Source organism: Lynx canadensis, chromosome D4 (assembly GCF_007474595.2).
Source record: "Lynx canadensis isolate LIC74 chromosome D4, mLynCan4.pri.v2, whole genome shotgun sequence".
Taxonomy (NCBI): Eukaryota; Metazoa; Chordata; class Mammalia; order Carnivora; family Felidae; genus Lynx; species Lynx canadensis.
This window is the reverse complement of record NC_044315.2, coordinates 71,243,082-71,266,572: the sequence shown is the minus strand read 5'-3', so window position 1 is coordinate 71,266,572 and position 23,491 is coordinate 71,243,082. Positions and strand designations below refer to the sequence as shown.

Below are 23,491 nucleotides of genomic sequence, written 5' to 3'. Positions count from 1 at the left end.
TGGAGCTGAATCACAAAGATTGCATGTGATATTATTAACTAATCACTAATTTGTTCCTGATTTTCAAAGTAAATCCCATCCAGTGTCATTGTTTTGTCATATATGTAAATATTTGAGAAGAATACAAAACTCATCCTGAATTCAACCACCACCATTTTGACATATTTCTATCTCGTGTTGTTTTTCTCTATGGCAATGTAGCTTTGTGGCTCTGAGTGAGGGCCTCTGGAGGCATTGAGATCCCCAGACCCCACCATTTGTTAGCTGAATTGCCCAGAGAGGTTTCTTGAGCTCTCTGAACCTCAATTTTCTCATTTGTAAAAATAGAGATAGTGAGAGTTCCCTGCTCATAAAATGGAAACCATGAGTTATTCTCACAGACAAGATTGTTCTTAAATTTTGGTAGAAACTCATTTATGAAAGTCATTATAAACACAGTAATAAAACAGTTGAAAAGCCAGGGAGATATCTACATAAGAAAACAAAGGGAAACATGATCAGAATCTATCAAGGACTAAGGGGCTGTAAATTCTTGGGTGTGGGACTTGCTTTCCCCTGGGAAGAGGCAACTTTTGAGATGATGGCATTTTCTGTGGGCAGGAACAATGGAAAAAAGCAATAGGGGAACTTCTTTTAGTCCTTCATCTCCTGCCAAAGATAAAGGACTTGTTATTGTTAAGTTTGGACATGTCTCATTAATACAGTTTAATAACAGCCAGCCTTCCCGTGGAGGAGTATAGCAGGTGCCCAACTGAACTTCGTAGCTACTCTTTCCACCTACAGCATCTTCCCTTTCCTCTCCATCCTGCAAAATAGTCACAGTGATCTTCCCAAACAATAATTCAAATGGATCCCCACTGCCTAAGAAGGAAAGCTGAAATCTCTTGCCCTAATATTTTCATTCTTCCAGAATCATGGAAGCCTGTTCTCGAGACTTGTGTCTCCTAATTCCCCTTTGCTTTCTGTGTCCCATCCAAAATGGGCTATTGTTCCTTGGGGATATTCTGCAGTTTCCTAATGGTCTAGTCTGCTTATTACATGGGCTTGTTTATCTAAAGCTAAAAATGGATATACTTACTCAAAATATATTTAAAAACACCTTTCACCACTACTTTTGCAAAACTTGGACTTAAAGACTTTTAGAGTCAAAGTGTGTGTGTGTGTGTGTGTGTGTGTGTGTGTGATGACAAGTTGGTGCTGATTTTCACTTCTCTTAGGAGGAACCTTTCCGTTTTGGCCCTATGGTAAATGCTACTTTGGCAAACGTGTGCTTAATGTAGTGGCTGCTCTGTCTGTATTTTCTGTGTGATGTGGTCTGGGAAGAAAATGTCTTTGAGTCAGATAGGGCTACACATTATTTCTAGATAGATAGATAGATAGATAGATAGATAGATAGATGTCACCTTTTATATGCCAGATGAATTTCTGGGTCTGAGAATACAGTGGTGTACCTGGATTTGAACACAGACTTCAGTTTGAGTGGTAGCTTGACAAGTTAATGGCAATCAACTTTAGGTTCCTCATCTGAGAAATAGGAAGACTGATCCTACACTGTGTTGAAGAATAAAAGCAATGTGTCTGCCATGAAGTCTTCGTTCAGCGCTTGTCAACATCCTTGCCTCATTTCTGTGCTAGACCTTCTGGAGGTTGAAAATCTGACCTTGCAATCCCCAGAGAGGCGAGATTAGCACCCTGTGAACTAAAAGCAGCCCTCTCTCTTCAGGAGTGTGAAGAAGGAAGGAAAGAGTGTTTGGGTGACATTTAGAGTGGAATCTTTAGCCCTCCTCTCTGGGTAGTTTCTGAGTAGTGAGAAAACTATGATGCTGAGACATTGTCTTAAGCAAGAGACATTATGGCTCTGTGTTAATAATTGGTTCACATTTAGACTATGCTAGTTTCTGTCGTTGTTGAAAACCTGAGTATCTAAACATTAGCTCCATTAATAAGATTTCAGTGCTCCCTGACAGAGGAATGTCTGAAAATGGTTTTATTGTGAAGGGAGAAGCTCATTTAATTTGGCCTCTTCTCTCTTTGCTTGTAGAAGTAAAAACAATTAAATGAGAACTCTGCTGTCAGCAAAAAGGCCTTTGACCTCTATTAATTCTCTTTTTTTTTGTAAACTATCATTAAAAGACTAGAGTTTTCCTTTTTCAAGGTTTTATGTTCTGTCCCTGGGTCTGGGATCAGACGTTTGCGTCTGTAAAGATGTCAAGAATTGCCTTTGAAGGAGGGAGATTCTTGGCAATACCCCGGCTTCCAAGTTCCAAGGTTCTGTGATAGAAAGTTCTTCTACTCACCTCCATGAGGGAGAGGGTCACAGCAAATAAGCCTAGCCTTATGGGTGGTCAAAAGTAGGGTGTGTTTGGAAAGAAGTTGTGTTTTTCTTTCCATCATCTATTAAGTATTTAAAACCTGTGTTTTAACTATTTCATTTTTGCATTGCTTTTATGTTTTTCTCTCTCCCTTCCATGGTCCACAGGGACCCAGATTACTTTTCATCTGTCCACCTCCTCTCTCACTCCAGGTTTTCTACCGTTGATCTTCTTTAGACTGATACAGTGTCTCCCCAGCCTTTCTGCTTTCCTGCCATCCCTGATACAAGCACCTAGGCCTTTGTGTCTTACTGAGGAACAGGAAGTAATAGGAGTAAGACGGAGGCCCAAAATGGGCTCCACCACTCTGGTGTCTGGTCTTTAGTTCTCCTGTCCCTTCTGAAATGGAACCTAAAAGTCCCACTGAACTTTTCCTGTTTATGGAGCACACCGCCTCTCCTTAAAGGATGCTGGGCATGCTCGGCCTGTCCTTCAGCATGGTTCTTCCAGTTCCATGGGCTTCCCCGATGCCTTAGCAGCCATCTCTGAATTTTTGAGGCTTTCTGGGAAATTGTATCCAGGTGAGGGAGTTGCTGGTCCACAGAGGAGAAGGCATTTCTTCACAGTGTCTGGTTAACCAGTCTACCTAATGAGTCTCTCTGGCAGACTTGAGTGTTCTATTCAGCGCAGTTACTAAAATGTATGTATCCACTTAATTTATTATTCTACTCTGTTTCCCTCTGGGTTTCTTTCAAAGACATTATGTGATAAGGCATTCATTTATATAGGAGTATCCTATTTTAAAACATTAATAATTGAAATTAAGCATTTATAATTAAGATATTTTAATAGTAATTTTAATAGTAAAAATAGTTTATCAATATTTTAAGTATTGATAAATCATTGTATCATTTAAAATAATGTCTTAAAATATTTTAAAATAATAAAAATTGATTTTAAAATAGCCTACTGTTTCTTAAATATTTAAATACTAAATATTTAAAATTAATTGTACTTTAAATTTTTTTTTTTTTCAACGTTTATTTATTTTTGGGACAGAGAGAGACAGAGCATGAACGGGGGAGGGGCAGAGAGAGAGGGAGACACAGAATCGGAAACAGGCTCCAGGCTCCGAGCCATCAGCCCAGAGCCCGACGCGGGGCTCGAACTCACAGACCGCAAGATCGTGACCTGGCTGAAGTCGGACGCTTAACCGACTGCGCCACCCAGGCGCCCCTATAATTAATTGTACTTTAATTCCTAGTTTAAATGGAAAATGTTCTTAAAATATGCTTAAGGAGAAAAATGTGAAAAAACCACTGATTTGTTATTTCCAAAAACAAATAAATAAGGAACCATTGATGGGAGGCTGAATTACTCAGAATAGAAAAGAGTTTAGCCTTTGTTCACTGTAATATAATTTTCTTAAGAATCCACTTTAGCTTTTCCCTGAAATCTGAACAGTGATGTGTGTGTGTGTGGTGGGGGGTGGGGTGGTTTAAGGATAAGTCTTTCTCTTTTTTTTGGTATGAAAATTTTAGAACAATTAAGCAGATACATGTAAATTGAAAATCTCAAATATCCTTTGAATAGCGAGCCATTCTTCTCCTCTCTATAGTTCCTGTTCTGCTCTAATCTCCAAATTATTATAATGTTGGTTTCCTTCCATTGTAAAGGTAACATATGATCAGTACAGAACATGAACAAATCAGGAAATACTGAAAAAGAAAGAAAATAGTCACCATCACACAGACATTAATGTTCCCTTTATCTGAGAAGGTCTTTCTGTCATCCTGACATATGAACGGCAGAGGAGAATAAAGAATTAATGGATCAAGACATTTCCTGCAAACGCTTATAGATGTGGCCTGACTGGTCCCTGATGTAGAAGAGTCTGAGGTCAGTCTGACTATTCTCCCCTTACAGATAATCTGTTTATTTTGGCCTCGGTGGTTGTATGATTCTTTCTTTACGTTCCTTTCTCTGTACTCTCTTCCACCAAAGAGCCTATGCCATCGGAGGCCTGAACATGACCCCTCACCTTTTTACAGTGTGAAGGGGGTTAGAACCATTAGTGCCTTGAAGCCTGCCAGGTCTCTAATGAATCATTCTAGATTGTTTTCCACCCATGTCTGTTAGTCTTAGTTTCTCTCTACCCTTCCCTTGATAGTTCTGTGATGTTACTCACTGGACAGCATATTATCAGGAACATTTGTTGTCTGTGACATCATTGCCATCAAATTCTTCAGTAAGATTATAATCGCTTAGATTTGGTGCTATCCTTTCCTCCCCATTGTCAGAGTGATACCCATACATTTTTAATATTTTCAGGCGCATATTAGCTGTTATGACTAGGTATCTATATTACAATAACACAGACTATATAGATATTTGTAGGAGTTTTACTAATGTTAATTTCTTTAAATTACAAAATTATGAATATTAATCTAAATTCATTCTGCATCAATGATGGATTTCCTCATAATTTTTAGAAACTTAATTTATCCTTGAGTTGGCCCTTAAAGTGATTCCAATGTCACTGTAGACACTTCAGTCTTACATATATAATTGATATATTTTATATCACATATCTATTATATTTGCTGAATAGATTTATATGTTATATATGGAAACACATTTTAATTTAAAAAGTGTTGTCCTAGAAGAGGCCTAGAAGAAAACTTTTTAAAGTACTTTGATAATAGGTTCACAACTCTAACAGTTGTGAAAGTAAATCCAAGAACAATATTTAAATATGAAAAAAAATTTTTATTGCAGCATGACTGGAATGCATGCTTTTATTAGATAATTTTCTGAGGTGACCATTTTGGCATCTACTGGGTTGGTATTAGGAAAAGAGAAGATAAGTTTGCATTTCTACTATAGGCTAAAATTATGAAGATGATATTCTTAATGGTTGCTTGTCTTTATTCAGAAGTTTTCTCTCAAAGAAAAGAACACATGGCTTGAAATAAGCTTTAAAAAAAATCACCAGTGTCAGAGTCCTATTACACAAGTGAAGTAGGATTTATTTTATGGAAACCCTATTTTATGGAACACATTACACCGAGTGTGGAAGAGGTTACCACCGTCCTAATGTAGGAGACAGAGGATGACTCAGCATTGTAGTCATGTGGTAAGTAATCTCTGAGTCCTAAATAACACAGGAGAATTTTGGCTTCAGAAATAACCACTCTGTTGACTGTAGAACTTGATGTGTTTTTGTGCCGTAATCCTAACTAATCTGACCTCTTGAAATGCTTCACATTGTTTTCGAAATTATGTTTACCTCTGACAACTAAGTTTCTGCTGTAGAATGCTTCTATGCCAAGTGTTTCACATATGGGTTCCTACAGCAATCCTGTAAAGTAGGTATTGCCGTATATCCTTTTTACAAATGAAGAAACTGAGGCCCAGGGTATTAAACCAGGCCACTCAGCTGGCAAGTACACAAACCAGGGTGTTTGATCCCAGGTACATAGAACATCAAAGCTCAAACTCTTCACCTGTAAGCTTTCACTGCCTTGTTGAATGACTGCACCTGATTCTGTTTAGGAAAAATAATTCATTGTGGTCACAGAACATAAGAGATGGAGGGAAATTTATAGTCTTTTTAATCCTTACATATTACTGATAGGAAAACGGAGGCCTTTTTTACCTTTATGGTAAAACTGTGGTGTTTATACTCATTTATAAAACAGAGTGAAGGCATATTTTTGTTTTAAATGCATTTCTTTGTCTAGTGTACCAAACTATCCATACGTTGCCTAGCACTTCCCAAAGGTAAATTGCCTTGGGGCCATTTATACAAACAGAATATGGTAGCATGATGAACTGAGGAAGAAGTGAAAGTATGTTGAGTTGATGTACTGTGATAGGTATTGGCCAATTTTCACATAATTTACCTAGTTTTCAGAGATTTGATATAGATTGATCTCAGAGGAATGCTAGATAAACAGCAGTATATAGCTGACTCTGCCTTGCTTACTTCTCTTCCCTCCCAGTGATGGCAAAGGAATGAATCATTCCACTAAGTGGAAATGGTCCGTGCTCCGATAGCATATGTGACATTTGAAATCTGTCTCCTCTGTGCTTTGCGATCTGCAAGAGCCCTGAGTATGTCATACAAATACCTTTTTTGTTTGTAGACGTTCTCATAGTTTTTAGAGCACTTTTAGAGACAGCTGAATCATAAAGAATAATTTAGGATGGGTGAGAAGAATGGAGATTCGTAACTTCTAGAATAACCAACTTTTATCACTGCAAATGGCCCAGTTTGTCTTTTGGATGTACCTCTCCAGCCACTTCTCTTTCAAAAATGTGGAAACTGAGGCCTAGTAAGTTCTGGTGATTTACATTCCCAGGTAGATTCAGATATACATCTATCCCAGAGTGAGGTGGTGCCTAGTTCTGGACTTTTCCGTGAATGACTTTATACTTTTATATACATTTAGTTATCTGGTGTGCAGAATCCCAAGTAGATATTGGGGCTTTTAAGATTGCATCTCAATTTATTTACTGTGTGTGTGTGTGTGTGTGTGTGTGTGTGTGTGTGTGTGTTTGAGAGAGAGTGTGTGTGTGTGTGTGTGCACTCATACGAGTGGGGAAGGGGCAGAAGGAGAGAGAGAGAGACAAAGAGAGAGAAAATCTTAAGCAGGCTCCATGCTCAGCTGGAGCCCAACACAGGGCTCAATCCCATGACCTGAACCTAACCAAGAGGCGGACGTTCAGCAGACTGAGCCACCCAGGCACCCCTTATTTACAGTGTTTTTGAGTGTATCTCTTTGTATTTTTTTTAATGGTTGCTCTGGCTATGACAGTGTATATATGTGACTTAATATAGTGTAGTGATACCAATATTTTACCACTTTGAAGTCTGGAAGCCCTACTTCCTTTTAGGTTCCTTTACCTTCCCCACTTTTAAATATCGTTGTTTTGAGTATCAGGTGGTGGTATAGTGTTTCTTTCAAATATCTGTTTTATAAAACTCATGAGGAAGATTGTCTATTGTAGGTAGGCATATTTTGTTCCTTTTGTTCTTTTCATGTTCTAGGATTCCTTCTTTTACCATTTTCTTTCTGTTTGAATTCTTTTTTCAGCCATTCTTTAAAAGTAGGTCTGCTAGGGGTGCCTGGGTGGCTCAGTCTGTTGAGTGTCCAACTTCAGCTCAGGTCATGATCTCACAATTTGTGGGTTCGAGCCCCATGTGAGGGTCTATGCCGACAGCTCAGAGCCTGGAGCCTGCTTCAGATGCTGTGTCTTCCTCTCTCTCTCTGCCCCTCCCCTGCTCACACTCTGTCAATCTCCCTCTCAAAAAATAAATAAACATTAAAAAAATTTTTTTAAAGTAGGTCTGCTAGCAACAAATTCTTTTAGTTTTCCTTCATCTGAGGATGATGTCTTTTTTTCCCTTCATCCTAAAGATAGTTCTGCTGGATATAGAATTTGAAGATGACAGAGTTTTGGTTTTTGTGTTTTATTTTTTTTCCAGCAGTTGGAAAATGTGAGATTTCTTCTGGCGTCCATAGTTTTCAATAGGAAATTTGCTCTTATGTGAATTGATGTTCCCTTATGGATAATGTGTCATTTGTCTCTGGATACTGGCAACATTTTTTTTTTCTTTTTTTGCTTCAGTTCTCAAAATTTAATTATGAAATGTCTTCGTGTGTTTCTTTGGGTTTTTTCTCTTCTAGTTTCATGCAGTTTGGAAAGTTTAAACCATTTATTCTTCTAATATTCTTTTAAACTCACTCTCCTGTCCTGTTCTTCTGGGACTCATGATATATATGAAGTTGTACCTTACTGTCCCAACCCCTGCCATTGGTTTTGTTTGTTTGGTCTTTTTTCTCTCTGTTGTTCAAATTCACTAGATTCTATTGATTATCAGATTCATTGATCTCTGTTCTCTGTCATTTCTACTATTGGACCTACTAAGTTTATTCTTATTATCACATATTTATAACTTCAATTAGGTCCTTTTTTATAACTTCTAATTTTTGCTGAGATGTTTCTATTTTTTTTCATTTGTTCAAAGAATTTGCAATTGTATATTGAAGCAATGTTTGATGACTGCTTTAAAATCCTTGTCAATAATTCTAACATCTGATTCATCTCAGCATTGCCATCTGTGGATTCTTTTCTCAATCAAGTAGTGATTTTCCTAGTTTGGGGTGCGATGGGTGATTTTTCATTATATCCTGGATATTTTGGCTGTTATATTAGTAGGTTGGGATCCTATGTCAATCTTTACTCTTACCAGGCAGTCATCCTAGTTAGGTTTAGCATGCAGATCCCGTCCTAATTTTGTAGGCTGTTGCTTCCAATGACGATTACATTTCAGAGACTTTGTGGTACTGTTTTGATTGGCCTGGTTTATCTGGGGTTGCTAGGGATCCCACTGGTCCCTGTTGATTTCACCTGAGGGGATGGAGGAGGGGTTTCCCTGGGTTGGGCCTCCCAGTGCTTCTGGTGAGGGTGAGGAGAGGAATTCTTTGGCCACTGAAGACAAACAGGCTTCCTGGCACTTGTGTTGTTCCTGTCTCTTCCTCCCCACCCCCCTCCAGATTACAGGGAAGGACAGCACTTCCCAGGTGAGGCCTCTTTTGGGGAGTCTCCCCTTCGCTGGGGCTGCCAGCTGCCTGTTGCCTCTCATTGTGGGAAGGGAGTCTTAGGCCTAGTGAGTAAGGAGAGTGCTCTCCCTGACCACTTCTTTTCCGGGGAGCTCCTGATTCATCCCCCTTGTCAGTGCTGCTGGCTAGCCCAGTGGTGTTGATGTGACTCTGTTTGAGCCTCGCTGGGCTGCCTCCTGTTGCTAGGTTCAGGGCGTGGAAAACCTGGGGTTGGTTGGCCTTCTCTTGTTAGGTTGGAGATCGCAAGACCATTCAATCATAGGGTCTCTAACTGTGAACCTTCCTTTTTCTGCATTTCAGAGGGTGGTGTGTGTGTGGTTTTTTTTTTTTTTTGGGGTGGGGGGAGGTTGCTTCTTCTGTTTTTCCCGCCAGGGTTTGTATTTATACTTAGCTGGGAGCCTCAGGGAGAAAGTAGTCTACTCCATCTTGTCTGGACCAGAAATCTTATTAGGGGACTTTGCAGTGTTCGGAGGGACCCCCGAAGACTACCTGTAATAGAAAAAATGAATTTGGTCCGTGGCTTCATTTCAGCAGAAAGTATTCTGTTTCTTTACACTTCTGCCTCTTGTAGTTGCCTGTAAACGAAACCAGAACCCAAAACTATCCTCCCCCCACCAACCCCCCCCCCAACGTCCACTTCTGTAATCATGCTGGCACCACAGGCTTCTATGAATGGAAGTTCTTGTACTTTGGAGAATGTGGAAGAAGAGTTAAATTGAAGCCTCAATTTCGGTTTGCCACTCTTTGTGGTGGGAAAGTGAGTCAGCAGATGCTCTATTCTCGGGCTACCACTTCTCCCTCTACCTTCCTCCTCATTGCCTCTTGTCGACCTCACCAAGCTTAACTTCCCAAGCCCGGGAGAATCGGCTCTTAAAGACAATCAAATCTTGCACATCAAACTCAAAAGGGGAAAGAAACTTCAAGTGTAGATGCCATCTGGCTTTGTTAGTCACCACTCTTCTCTTTCAGAAACTGATGAGCAGATATAGGCTTTCACTCTAAAGAGCAGTTTCTAGGAACAGACTGAAGAAAGTATTTGTTTAAAATTCTTTTGGGGATACCTGGGTGGCTCAGTTCGTTAAGCATCTGATTCTTTTTTTTTTCTTTAATGTTTATTTATTTTTGACAGAGAGAGAGAGACAGAGCATGAGTGGAGGAGGGGCAGAGAGAGAGACACACACACACAGAATCCGAAGCAGACTCCAGGCTCTGAGCTGTCAGCATGGAGCCGGACGCAGGGCTCGAACTCCCAGACCATGAGATCATGACCTGAGCTGAAGTCGGACACTCGACCGACTGAGCCCCCCGGGTGCCCCAAGCATCTGATTCTTGATTTCAACTCAGGTCATGATCTCAAAGTTTGTGAGTTCAAGCCCCATGTCAGGTTCTGTGTGGACAGTACAGAGCCTGCTTGGGATTCTCTCTCTCCCTCTCTCTGCTTCCCTGCTTATGTTCTCTCTGTCTCTCCCTCTGTAAATAAATAAACAAACTTAAATTAAAAAAAAAATTTTTTTTTGAATGATAATTATTTTAGCCACTCATTGTTCTATAACTGAAAATGCCCCAGCCCTTGGCACATATGAGCTAAAAATCTAGAAATTACAGAAAAGGTCGCTGGTGGAGATTTTGGATAAGGGTTCACATAACCAAATACTTCTTTTCCTTTTGAAAGAAATAGAAAGTTGAGGGGAATCTAAAGAAGTAGGAAATATAACTGCTATAATTTGAATGTGTCCCTCTCAAATTCATATGTTGACACCTACTCCCCCCCACTTCCCAGAGGTGGGTTCTTTGGGAGGTGCTTGGGTCATGAGAGTGGAGCCCCCATGGGTGTCACTAGTGTCCTTATAGAAGAGACCTCACTGAGCTCTCTAGTCTTTCCCGCCATATGAGGATACAGTGAGAAATTGGCCATCTACACCCTGAATGAAGGCTCTCACCAAAACTTGATCATGCTGTCACCCTGATCTGGGACTTCCAGCTTCTAGAACCGTGAGAAATACATTTTTGTTGTTTACAGCCTGCCTAGTTTGTGGTGTTTTGTCATAGCAGCGTCAATGGACTAAGACAGTCACTGTGTACATACACAAATGGAATTCTGAACTTCTGGAAATCATGCAAAGAGTTAGCAATGAATGATATTTTCTCACTTGAGTGTTAAAAATGTAATTTTATACTAGTGATCTCAACAGGGTTGGGGAGGCATGAGGCAGTGCATGAGAACTATAACATCAAAAGTGGGAAAATGTGACATACAAATTTATATGTAAATAGAAAATGTTATTTCTAGGTATGAAAGTGTTTGCAGCACAGAATTCAATCACAGTTTTGCAGGACTTTAGAGGAAGATTTCATCTTAAATTATTTTAGGTATGAAATTATTGACTGTTTTAAGTTTTCATTTTCGTATTATGGTAGTGAGAAAAATGGCCCACCAAAAGCATCCATGTCTTTCTTCCTGGAACCCGTTAACATGTTCCCTTCACATGGCAAAAGGGACTTTGCAGTTGTGATTAAGTTAAGGACCTTGAGATGGGGCAATTATGCTGGATTTTTGGCTTGGAGATGTAAGAAAGTTCCATGAGCCAAGGAACACAGGTGGCTTTTGAAAGGTGGGAGAGTCAAGGAGAAACGGGTTTTCCCCTAGAGCTATCCAGAAAGAAAATTCAGCTCTGCCAACCCTTTGATTTTAGCCCATCTCAGACTTCTGACCTCTAGACCTATAATATTATAAATCTGTGTTGTTTTGCACCACTAAGTTTGCCTTAATTTGTCACGGCGACAATAGAAAACTAATACAAATACCTGGTTACTGTTAAGAATGTTGCTGTTGACTTCATACACCTTTCTGTCTAAAAGTATTATCTAGACCACTGATTTTGTCTCCTCCCCCGACCCCCCTGCCACCGAGGACATTTGACAATGTCTAGATATGTTTTATTTTCATGACCGGCGTGTACTACTGGCATCTAGTGGGTAGAGGCTAGGAATGCTGCTAAACATCTTACAACAGAAGACCACCCTCCACTCCCCCAAACCCTGCCCAAGAAAGCATTATCCAGTCCACAATGTCATTAGTGCCCAGGTTGAGAAATCCTGAACTAGGTTGATTTACCTACTCAAAGCATGCAGGAAGTTGAGGCCCCCTGTGCAGCTTGCTCTGAATTAACTGCCTAGTCTAGACCTGCCTGTCCAATTGGGTGGATATTAGACATGTGGCTATTTAAGTGCATTACAATTAAATAACTTTTAAATAGTTTCTCAGTCACACTTGCCATATTTCAGTGGCTACCATATTGGATAGCTCTGATATAGAACATTTCTATCACCATGGAAAGTTCTATTGGGCATAAAGATCTTCTAGACCCTTGCTACCCAAAGAGTTACATATGGACAAATAAAAGCAGCATGACCTGGGAGCTTGTTAGAAGAGCAGACTCCCAGGTTTCACCCCAGACCTATTAAACTAGAGTCTGTATTTTCATAAGATTCCTATGCACATTTAAGTCTGAAAAACACTGGCCTACGTGACTTTCTCTTGCCTTCTTGTTTCCTTTCTTCCCTCCTCTGTTGGTCCTCCCTGTACTGTTTACCTTTTAGTCATGTAAACGCCTTTCTTTCCAACCTCAGCTTCTAGGCTCTTTCAGCCAGAACTTGGTCTTATCTCATCTCTACATTCCACCCCCAAAGATACTTAACACATCGTCTTGCACAAAATAGCTGCTTGGGGGGTGCCTGGGTGGCTCAGTCATTAAGCATCCGACTCTTGATCTCAGCTCAGGTCTTGATGTTAGGGTCGTGGGTTCAAGCCCCGTGTTGGGCTCCACGCTGGGCGTGCAGCCTACTTTAAAAAAAAATAGCTGCTTGGTATTATTGTTTCTGGATTGAATTTTGTTGAACTAACTTCTGAACAGTCTTAGTGCAGGTTGTTTTCCTTTTACCAAAAGAATGGATGTTTTCATCTTTTACTTTATAATTTAATTTGGGCATTTCCTAGAGTTTCAACTATGAAAAAATACATAACCTTTACAAATACCTGGAAATTTCATAGTGAGTTTAAGGTTACTACTGATGTTGTGATGTGAAGAAGAAAATGCAGCCTCAGTATGCTATATTTAGATTTTTCTCTGTAACAAAATGTACCAGACCTTTCCATTCTTAATATTAATTGCAAACATCTTCAGAATCATCATTTTTCTGATGGAATAAGGCTTATTGCATTTTAAAAAATTGCCTAATGTTCGTCTGAGTCATCTGAGGGTTATCAGTTTTTTTTGGTATAGATCAAAATCTGTTACTTTATATGACAGCTAAAACTACAAGGAATTGTTCTTTCTTTGCACTTTTACAATGAAAACATTCATAGATTGTTTTGGAGGTGAGGAGACATACACTACATGAAAGGCGTGATTTTGAGTATTGTAGCTAATAGCATAAATAAGAATTAACTTCTATAGAAAAAGGGGGACATTAAACTTCCAGTTTAATGGAAAACTTTTCAGGCTGTAAATGACCTTCTTCCTTTTGCAAGTAAGGAAACCGAGGCTCAGAGAAGTAAGAGTGGGGCAAAGGAAGGAAAAGGCAAGGTTGAAGACCTTTCTTCTAGACTTCATTATCTTTATCTCAGAAATGTCTGCCGTAAACCAGATGATCCTTGAGTGCCTCGTAATTTTTTTAAAAAAAATTTAAACTTTATTTTTGAGAGAGAGAGAGAGAAAAAGAGTGAGTGGGGGAGGGGTGGAGAGAGAGGACAAAGGAGGGCAGGGAGACACAGAATTCGAAGCAGGTTCCAGGCTCTGAGCTGTCAGCACAGAGCCTGATGTGGGGCTTGAACTCATGAACCATGAGATCGTGACCTGAGCTGAAGTTGGTCGCTCAACCGACTGAGCCACCCAGGTGCCCCAAGGGCCTTGTAATTTTTAAAACATTTTAAATCCAGCTGTCTTCATTTTAAATGTAGTGTTGTTTTTATAGCCTCATACTGCCTTTCTCATGGACTGTTTCTGTGGAGGGGCAGGACGAGGGAAGCAGTGAGTAAAGAGGGGGAGGGGAGGAAGCCCTCACTACAATACTAGCACTGAAGTGAGATTTAAACCTATGTTTTTTTAATTTCTGAGAGAGAGAGAGTGAGAGCGAGAGTGAGAGCTCACACACGCACAAAGGGGAGGGGTAGAGAGAGGGGACAGAGGATCTGAAGGATCATCTGCGCTGACAGCGGTGAGCCTGATGTAGGGTTTGAACTCACGAATTGTAAGATCATGATCCCAGGCAAAGTCAGACACTTAAGTGAACCACCCAGGTGCCCCTAAACCCCTGGGTTTTTTTTTTTTTTTTTGTGCATGTATCAACCTACAAGAAAGAATTTTTACTCCCCATGTGCATGAATAAGTGTCAAATTATATTAATTCTCTGAGGTCACCATTCTGCAATTCTACAACTACTAGACAAAATTAAACATTTTGTTAAATTCCTGAAAGCATAACCAGCACTGGAAAGAATTATTCGGTCCAGAAGTTTGGGTATGGATTGCTGAGAATTATAAGTAAAATGTTGTTTTAGGACATATTGCCTCTGAGGATAGGGCTATGGTTTTCCTTGGACTCCTGAGGGGTTGATGTCACAGAAATGATTAAGAACCACCAGTCTGTTCAGCTCCTGAAATATGTCTGGAGGCCAGTGAGAAGTGACTTGAACAAGACTGCAAGTCTAATTAGTAGGATTTCTTGAACTCCTTGTTTCCCCCATCCTTCCTTCAAAAATTCTGTGATTGAGGATTTTATGTAATCTTTATGAAATAATCCCAAAGTTTTCAAACTCAACAATAAGTTGTATAGAAACAACAATCACTGGTAAGTGTAGTGTGGCTATCTGCTTCGTTAAAAAAAAATATAGCTAATTTTAGTGAATACCCAGTTTCTTTTTCTTTCCACACACCCCCAAGTTTCTATCTTTCTAGAATTAATTCTCCAGTTGTCTTTTTTATTCTACCTCAACTCTTTGAAGAGAGTGCAGCGGAGGTGCTCTCAATTGAAGGTGCCTAAAACATGCACAAGAAAGCTAAGTGACATTCCATTCTCAAATGACGTGAATGTAGAGTTTTCTCCCTGTGTGATCTGTTTGCAATTCCAGTCCACTGAGCTTTGCAAGTATACTAAGGGTGTTGAAGGATAAGAGGACAGGATGCAGGAAAAAATGTTTCTGCCTGATTAAAAAGTGGCATCTTCATATACAGCTTACTGAACCCAACCCCCAACTTTTAAGCCATGTTTAAATGTATTATGTATTTGTTAAATGTGCTTATAGTACTTGACTCTAGAAGTCTTCAAACTCCCAGCCTCACTCTTATTTTACTATTATAATAATAATAATTTCATCTTATGGAACTTTCTGGTCCTATAGTATTCCATCCTACTGTGCAATTCTTGCTGGTCCTTTGCTTTCTTTTTCTTACCTACTTAAATGTAAGGCTACTTTCCACATCGTACCTCAGGACACGATGGGGAATTTTTTAAAAATCAGATACACGCAAACCACAAAACTAAATTTCACTTTTATGAGATGCCTTTAAATGTTCCACTCATGGGTTGCCCTGATAAGTGCAACCAGGCGTTATAAGAGATACTGCGTAAAAATGCATTTAAAGGATGTAATCGCACCTCAACACTTTACATGGTTAAGATAAAAAGACTACAAAAGACTGGAAGATACAGCAAGTGTCTGAAAAATAAAGGTTATTTAACAGGAAACGATGGGTAATGTTTATGAAAAATGAGAACCCTAGAGAGTATCAGCAGAGTTTTAAAATCTCAAGTGGTAACCATACAGATTACAAATTAGTCTTGAGGGTCTTCAGTAGCATCCTGTCCCTGGATTAAATTGAGAAAGCCCAGTTCTCTCTCCAGTGTAAATGGAAGCAGACATTTCACTAACCCTTTGGAGCTAAAGGTAGGCCAATGAATTGCCACAGCTTATATCTTCCCCAACATTATTCTCCCTGTGAGCCTGATCTGATTAAGATCTTTGATTAAGAAAGGTCTATGAAGTGATGGGTAACTGGTGAGAAGAGCAAGAGAGATGTCCCGGTGGTTCAAGGGTCCCCTTCCTAACAAAGCAAAACCGGAGCCCCTCTCGGCTACATTTGGTTCCTTGCTGTTGCTGCTCTATTTTTTAGGAAAATTATTTTTTATCTGTTTTTTCTCCCCCTGTAGCCAAGACTAGGCTGCGATGGGAATTCTTTCAGCCCTGGCCCTCTCCCAGCAGCCCAACTGTTTCAGGAGGGTGGGGTCCAGTCCCACAGAGGCTGGAGCCCCTCCAATGCTGAGCACCGCACACTCATTGCTTATATTGCCTGATGAATCCCCACCATCCCCTCCTAAACTGTAACCTGTGAAAAACAGAAAGCTGAGGCCAGTGTCTACTCCCTAAAGAAGTTCCCTCCCTGCCTTATCTGTTTTCCTCAAACAGCTCAGCTGGGCCAGACCCTGTCATTAAAAAACAAGTCCATTTCATCCAGTTCCCCAGCTAGGAATCTGGCCTCTGCCTTAGGCCTCGACTTGGGGGGGGGGGGGGGGGGGGGGGGGCAGGGGTGGGTCTTAGTCCTGCCTTTCCTGACTGTGGGCCTACATTACAAAGTAGCCGGGCCCCAGCGTCTGCCCAGAAACTCCCCTGGCTCTGGCTGGGCTGTGGGCAGCTGCCCCTGCATCACAGCTCTGAGCATGCTCAGAGTCACTTTTGTCACTTTTTTTTTTACCGTGTTCCCAGGCTCTTTCTACAACACTGGAAGGGCATAGCGGGCCGAGGGAGCCCATTACTGTTTAGCGACTATTCTCCTCTGTCTGAAGCACAGTAAAAGCAAGGATCATTTAAACTTGTTACTAATTTGTCTCTTAGCTCGAATCCTTTTCCAACTTAAAGTAGAAAGAGGGCCAACCCTGAAATTTGAGAGCTCATCAAGAAATCCTGATGAATGCTCTCAGAAGTTTCTTAAACAGGAAGAGGACATTCTAGTGGTCACTCTGTGGCTAGAGTGACCTTTAGGCCTGGAGAACCAATAATAGTTCACTCCAACATATCTGTATTTCTTGTAGATTTATTCCATGGGTTTTTCTGAAGGAAGAGGAAAGAGGAAAAGAACTAAGGGAGCCCGTCAGGTAGCCCGTTAGCCCACAGGGGGGTCTCCTTCAGTCCTCACAGCAGTGCTGAAAGTGGTTTCCGCATTTGACAAAGAAGGAAATTAAGGCTCAGCAGAATTGTAGGAGCTGTTGGATATCTTGCCAGTAGTCAGGGAAAGAAACAGTGTGTGACCTCAGGCCTATCTCTTTTGTCTACTGAAGTGTGAATATTAAGACCCTTATCATCTTCCAAATCACACAGTCTGGGAGATTGAAAAAAATTTTATCCCTAGGAAACCTCAGTCTGTCTTCCTCCCCACAGCTAGCTTGTTGAGTGCCCGGGGGAATAATGCCTGCATATTGTCACCTGTTTCCTTAGTTATTAAATATACTCTTTATTAAAAAGAAAAACCCTGAAAGTTACAAAAATACAAAAAAATACAAAAATTTTAAAAAATGAATTACAATAAAATTTAAAGTCAATACACCACTACCGTGAGCCTTCGAGCTTCACTACTGCTAACAGTGTGATGTGTATCTTTCTAGACTTGGTGTAGTGTGTGGAGAGAATATATGTGTGTAAATACCTGTAGCAATCTTATAACGAATGGTGGGTGGTATAAGTTTACAGATGTATATTTCACATATCTTCCTGTGTGGATAAATACCTACATGGAGCAGGGCCGATAGATAGAAGATTGTTAAGTTTAGAAATTTCACCATATTGCCCTTCAGAAAGACTGTCAAATGACTTCTTTGTCAACAGCATATGGATGTGTCCATTTATTTATTACTCATCCCGTCGTTAGTAGGATTTTAAATCTTCCCCAAACTGCTGGCTATTCTTTTCAAGATAAGAATGTCATATTTAACATTTAAGAGCTTTAGTTCTGAAGTCAGAAGGGCTTGCTAACATTGCATTCCTGGATCAAGAGACTCAGCCGCCGACCCACAGACAGTACCCACAGACCCTCAACCGTGGGCCTCCCCAGCATGAAGTCTGCACCACTAAGGTTACTGCTGCGTGGTTTTGAGTGGGCCTGACTATGCTTCCTACCAAGAGATGGGAAGAAGAAACTAAAGATGGTCCGTGCTAGTCTTGGTCAGTCTCTTTCTTAATCTCAATCACTTTCTCCCCTCCCACCCATCTTTCTCCCCTTTCTCCTTTATTGAAGTATAATTAGCAGTAACAAACTGTACATATTTAAAGCATACAGTTTACATATAACTGACAATTTTTGGTGTAGCATTCTAAAAGTGCTCTGTACAGGGGCATCTGGGTGGCTCAGTCAGTTGAGTGTCTGACTCATGCCCCAGGTCATGATCACACGCTTTGTGGGTTTGAGTCCTGCATCGGGCTCTGTGCTGACAGCTCAGAGCCTGGAGCCTGCTTCGGATTCTGTGTCTCCCTCTCTATCTGCCCCTCCCATGCTCATGCTCTGTCTCTCTGTCAAAAATAAAACATTAAAAAATTTATTTAAAAGTGCTCTGTACGTACATGAGCATATATATGTGGGGGTGGGTATGCACCTATGTATACATGCATAGTGTGGACCTGGTAACTTTCTCTTCACCAACATGATTGTTAACAAAACTTGGTAAAACATAACAATTAAATGCCAATGGTCGCTTTTCTCCTATCCACAGCAAAACTGCCTAAAAGCAATGTCTATCCTTGCAGTATCCAACTTCTCCTGTTCACTCTTGAATCTACTCCAGTCATGCTTCCATTCTCAAGACCCACTGAACTCTCATCAGTGAACTCCTTGGCACTAAATCCTTTATTTTAGTTGTTTGCAGGATTCCTGACTTGTCCCTCTGCCTCTCTCTGTCTCCAACATCTATTCTATTAGCAAATTAGATAAGCTTTACTATCAACATATATCTGTGATCACCTTCCCTTGTTGAAAGCCATCATTATCTCTTTTCTGGACTTCTGCATGTGCCTCTAACTGCTCTCCTTGCTTCCACACTTGCTCTCCCAGTCCCCAAATGCTATCCCCCTCTACAAGAAATTTAAGTTATTTTGTTGTCTTTCAATCCCTTCTAGAACCTAAGATCAAAGAGAGAAGAGATTTTTTTTTCCTTTTTGATTCGCTGTGGTATCCTCAGTACCTAGAATAGTACCTAACACATAGTACATAGTACACATATATATTTAGATGGATAAAAAAGGAAGTTAGTAGACTATAGCCTTAAAGCCAAGTAATTCAGCCCCTGACAGTTACCAAGAATCGATTTATTTTTGCTCCCCAAACTGTTTATGTTGTATAATTAATTAAATATTACAGTATTGATATTTAAAAATGAGAACAAGAATATGTTTCTGGGAAAACTAAGGTGGATATTTTGTTAATACTTAAAGCAAGTTGCAAAAAGAAATTGCTTTAGATTTGCTGATGAGAACAACTAAGTTTGAAGAAAACCATAAAAAATCTGCAAGATTTTTGTACTCAAACTGCTTTACCAGAATTTTAAAGTTCTGACTCCACTCTGAAGGAGCCAATTTGGAAGTAACATGTGATACTTTATTGGTGTGGCTTTGCGTGGAAGATGATGCCGAGCTCCAATTAGCAGACCCAATTCAAATATAAAGTCTTGGCTCTGTATTAAAGGATTGGCAACTTAATACAAATTGGTATTTTAAGTTCAAATAAAACATTTAAGTATCATTTTTATAATTTCATGTTCTAAACATTTTTTAAATTTATTGATAGTTTCAATTGGGGCTTATTATAGACATCTGTGTGTTTGCCCATGCCTTTTTTGGTTGCTGTAGTTAAAGCATAGTAGCATATTGTACATATTTTTCTAGATCTTTTTTGCAGTGTATCTTGGAGATCATTTGGTATCTGTCAGGATAGAATATCTGAAGAAATGTAAGAAGTTGAATAGGATTCCACTTTATGAATACAATGTAACTTATTTTGCTTTTCTACCAGTGACCATTCTCTACCTAGACTATTTACTTCTCTATTCTCTACCTAGACTCTTTCTTATTTTTAAAAATAAACAATACTGAGAAACAAGTGTTGGCAGAGATGTGAAGAAAAAGAAACTCCTGTGCACTGTTGGTAGAAATGCAAACTGGCATAGCCAATGTGGAAAGTTGTATGGAGGCTCCTCAGAAAAAGTAAAAATACAACTATCATATAATCCAGTAATTCCACTACTGGCTATTTACCCAAAGAGTAGGAAAACTCTAATTTGAAAAGATATATGCACCCGTATGGTTATTGCAGCATTATTTACAATAGCCAAATTATGGAAGCAGCCCAAGTGACCATCAGTTGATGAATGGATAAAGAAAATGTTGTGTGTGTGTATATACAATGGAATATTATTCAGCCATAAAAGAGAATGAGGGGCGCCTGGGTGGCCCAGTTGGTTAAGCGTCCAACTTCGGCTCAGGTCATGATCTTGCGGTCCGTCAGTTTGAGCCCCGCATCAGGCTCTGTGCTGACAGCTCAGAGCCTAGAGCCTGCTTCAGATTCTGTGTCTCCCTCTCTCTCTGCCCCTTCCCCACTCACACTCTGTCTCTGTCTCTGTCTCTCTCTCTCAAAAATAAGTAAACATTAAAAAAAGAATGAAATTGGCGCGCCTGGGTGGCTCAGTCGGTTAAGCGGCCGACTTCGGCTCAGGTCATCAACTCGCGGTCCGTGGGTTCGAGCCCCGCGTCGGGCTCTGTGCTGACAGCTCAGAGCCTGGAGCCTGTTTCAGATTCTGTGTCTCTCTCTGTCTCAGACCCTCTCCCGTTCATGCTCTGCCTCTCTCTCTGTCTCAAAAATAAATAAACGTTAAAAAAAATAAAATAAAATAGCTTGCTTCTAACCTCTAAAAAAAAAAAAAAGAATGAAATCTTGTCATTTGTAACAACACAGATGGGATCTAGAGAGTATAATGCTAAGTGAAATAAGTCCGTCAGAAAAAGACAAATACCATATGATTCCAGTCACATGTAGAAGTTAAGAAATAAAACAAATGAATAAAGGAAACAATAAAGACAAACCAAGAAACAGAGTCTTAACTCCAGAAAACAAACTGATGGTTACCAGAAAGGAGGTGGGTGGGGGGTTGGGTGAAATATGTGCTGGGGCTTAAGCATATACTCACCATGATGAGCACTCAGTAATATATAGAATTTTTGAATTACTATATTGTACACCTAATCACTTCTTGGCCTTTGGCTAAGATCAAGTGTACTCTATTGTACACCTGAAACTAATAATATAACACTGTATGTTAGCCGTACTGGAATTGAAATAAAATAATGCAAAGAATTCTTTGCACATGTGCAATTGTGTGTAACTGTATTTATAGGATAAATTCCTAGAAGTGATATTGTTGCAGTTTATTTTGAAGGCTGTACAACTGATAGACTTTTGTTCAGGATTTATGTCTGAATTTGCTTTGTAATTTTTAATCTTAGGTTTGAGCAACCAATATTTTACTCTGAACTTGTAGTTACATAATTGAAATTCATATAGAAAAATTTGTTTATGATTTTCAATCTGGAATTCTTTAGCCTAAATACTCACTTCCCAATGGAATGATTGCTTGTATACTTTTTTTTTTAACTTAAAAGGTTTTGATAATGAGAGATATCTTAGGCACACAGCTATCGTATTCTAGCAGTTTGCACATCCCTCCTATTCTGCCAAGAATCTGTGCTTTGTAAATATCAATCCAAGACATTTAGCAACCGTAGGAGGCATAGCCGATATTGAAAAGAATGATTTATATTTAGCATTTCTGCTGTTCCTCTTTTCATGTCATTTGGATATATACATGTGTAGGCATGTTTTAAAAAAAACTAATAATTTTTAGGTTGGAAGAATATTTCACAGAATTTTCTGAATTTGCTTTTGGGTTAAATTTTTCCCCATTTCGTTAATAAAAAATGAATTAGAAATGAAACTTTCTTTACATTTCTTTGTCCTTGAAGTTGGTCTCTTGATTAGTACATATCTTGCTGATCCGTGCAAGTAGTTCATGAACTGTAAAGAATAAAATCCATAGGATTCTGTCATCAGCTACATTCTGTGAATATTTTCAACCAGACTTTAGTACTCATTTTTCAGACTTAATGTCATTTGGGGAGAATCTTAATTCATAGCTGAAAAACTAAATATGTTGCAAAGCCAGTGATAAATTCCTTGTTTGTGTTGCAAAACTAATTATAAATTCCTTGTTTATGTTGAACTTTTGCTAGGGAAAGATTCTGGGGGGTGGATTTTATTTATCTTTTTTAAAGGAATAAATATTATTCAAATCACCTTGGTAACAGCTGGACCACAGTCATGCAATATGTTTAGTATCACTTTCTGAGTTAGTTGACGTTGGTCTGGAGTTGACAACACTGATTTTCAGTGAGATAGAAGATTTATCATTTTTAAAATAAGAAGTGAAATTTACTTTTTAAGAAAATTGCAATCACTAGGTTTAGAAGGCAAAACAGATTTCACCATTCTGAGAATGGCGAATTATTTTCTATGTGAAGAATATGTTAAGTGGCGGCCTTTTTGGTTGGGTCTCAGAGTCTACTACATGTGAAAGAAAATAAATCTCATTGTTTTTTTAAAGACACTAAAATGTGATGACTGTTCTCAATGTATGTATGAATATCCGTGCACATACAGATATGTGTTATGTATACACTCATACAGTGTGTGTGTGCATATATAAAAATTGTATATATTTTTATAAGTGTAGAAACTGTCATTTGAAAACAGTAAGGACTTGCAAGAAAATCTTTTGGTAGGCATTGGGAGGAGCACTGTTTTATGGTTATTGGTGGGTGGTAATGCTCTGGTGAGCCAGTCTTCCCCTCAGCTATTTCACACCAAGACAGAGCTGGGTAGAAATCACGCAACCTGTTTAGGGAGGAAGGGGTGAGATGGTGACCCATTTTAACATAGTTTAATATGTAATGGTTTTGTCCAACGTAAAGTCAAGCATTTCCTGTTTCATATGCTTATAGAGTCCTTAGCGGTCATATATTTCTCTGGGAGAATGTTAGCTACAGCTGAAAATATGGCCGAGGATGTTTAAGGACATACAACTTAGTGCGTCTTTGTTTGGTAGCTGTCTCTTGACTTTTTTCGAATTTGGAGCTGAAAGATGGCCATGCTGTTTCTGTATTATCTGAGCATTATTGCAACTTCGTTTTCACCATTCATAGATAAGAACTTTCAGAGGAGTCTACTTCTCTCTATGTGATTGTCTAATGGAACTTTTCGCCCACCCATTAGATGGCATCACTGGATATTGTAAGTATAGGAAAATGCTGGCTTTGATGGCAATTCATTTCCCAGGGGGTCCCCTATTCTGGAAAGTCTCCTGCATAATGAACACACATTCCCTGAAGCATGGTGTCCCTGCAGTGGATTTGTGAGTATTATAGCGTCTAACATTGAAACAGAAGTACTCTAGGAAACAC

The 23,491-nt window shown here is 39.5% G+C and overlaps 1 protein-coding gene across 2 annotated transcripts in view; it reads left to right on the top strand.

Annotated features, from left to right (window-relative positions):
• Positions 1-23,491, top strand: part of LPAR1 (lysophosphatidic acid receptor 1) — a 317,053-nt gene that overhangs the window by 282,606 nt on the left and 10,956 nt on the right. The gene's annotated exons all lie outside the window — the stretch shown is intronic.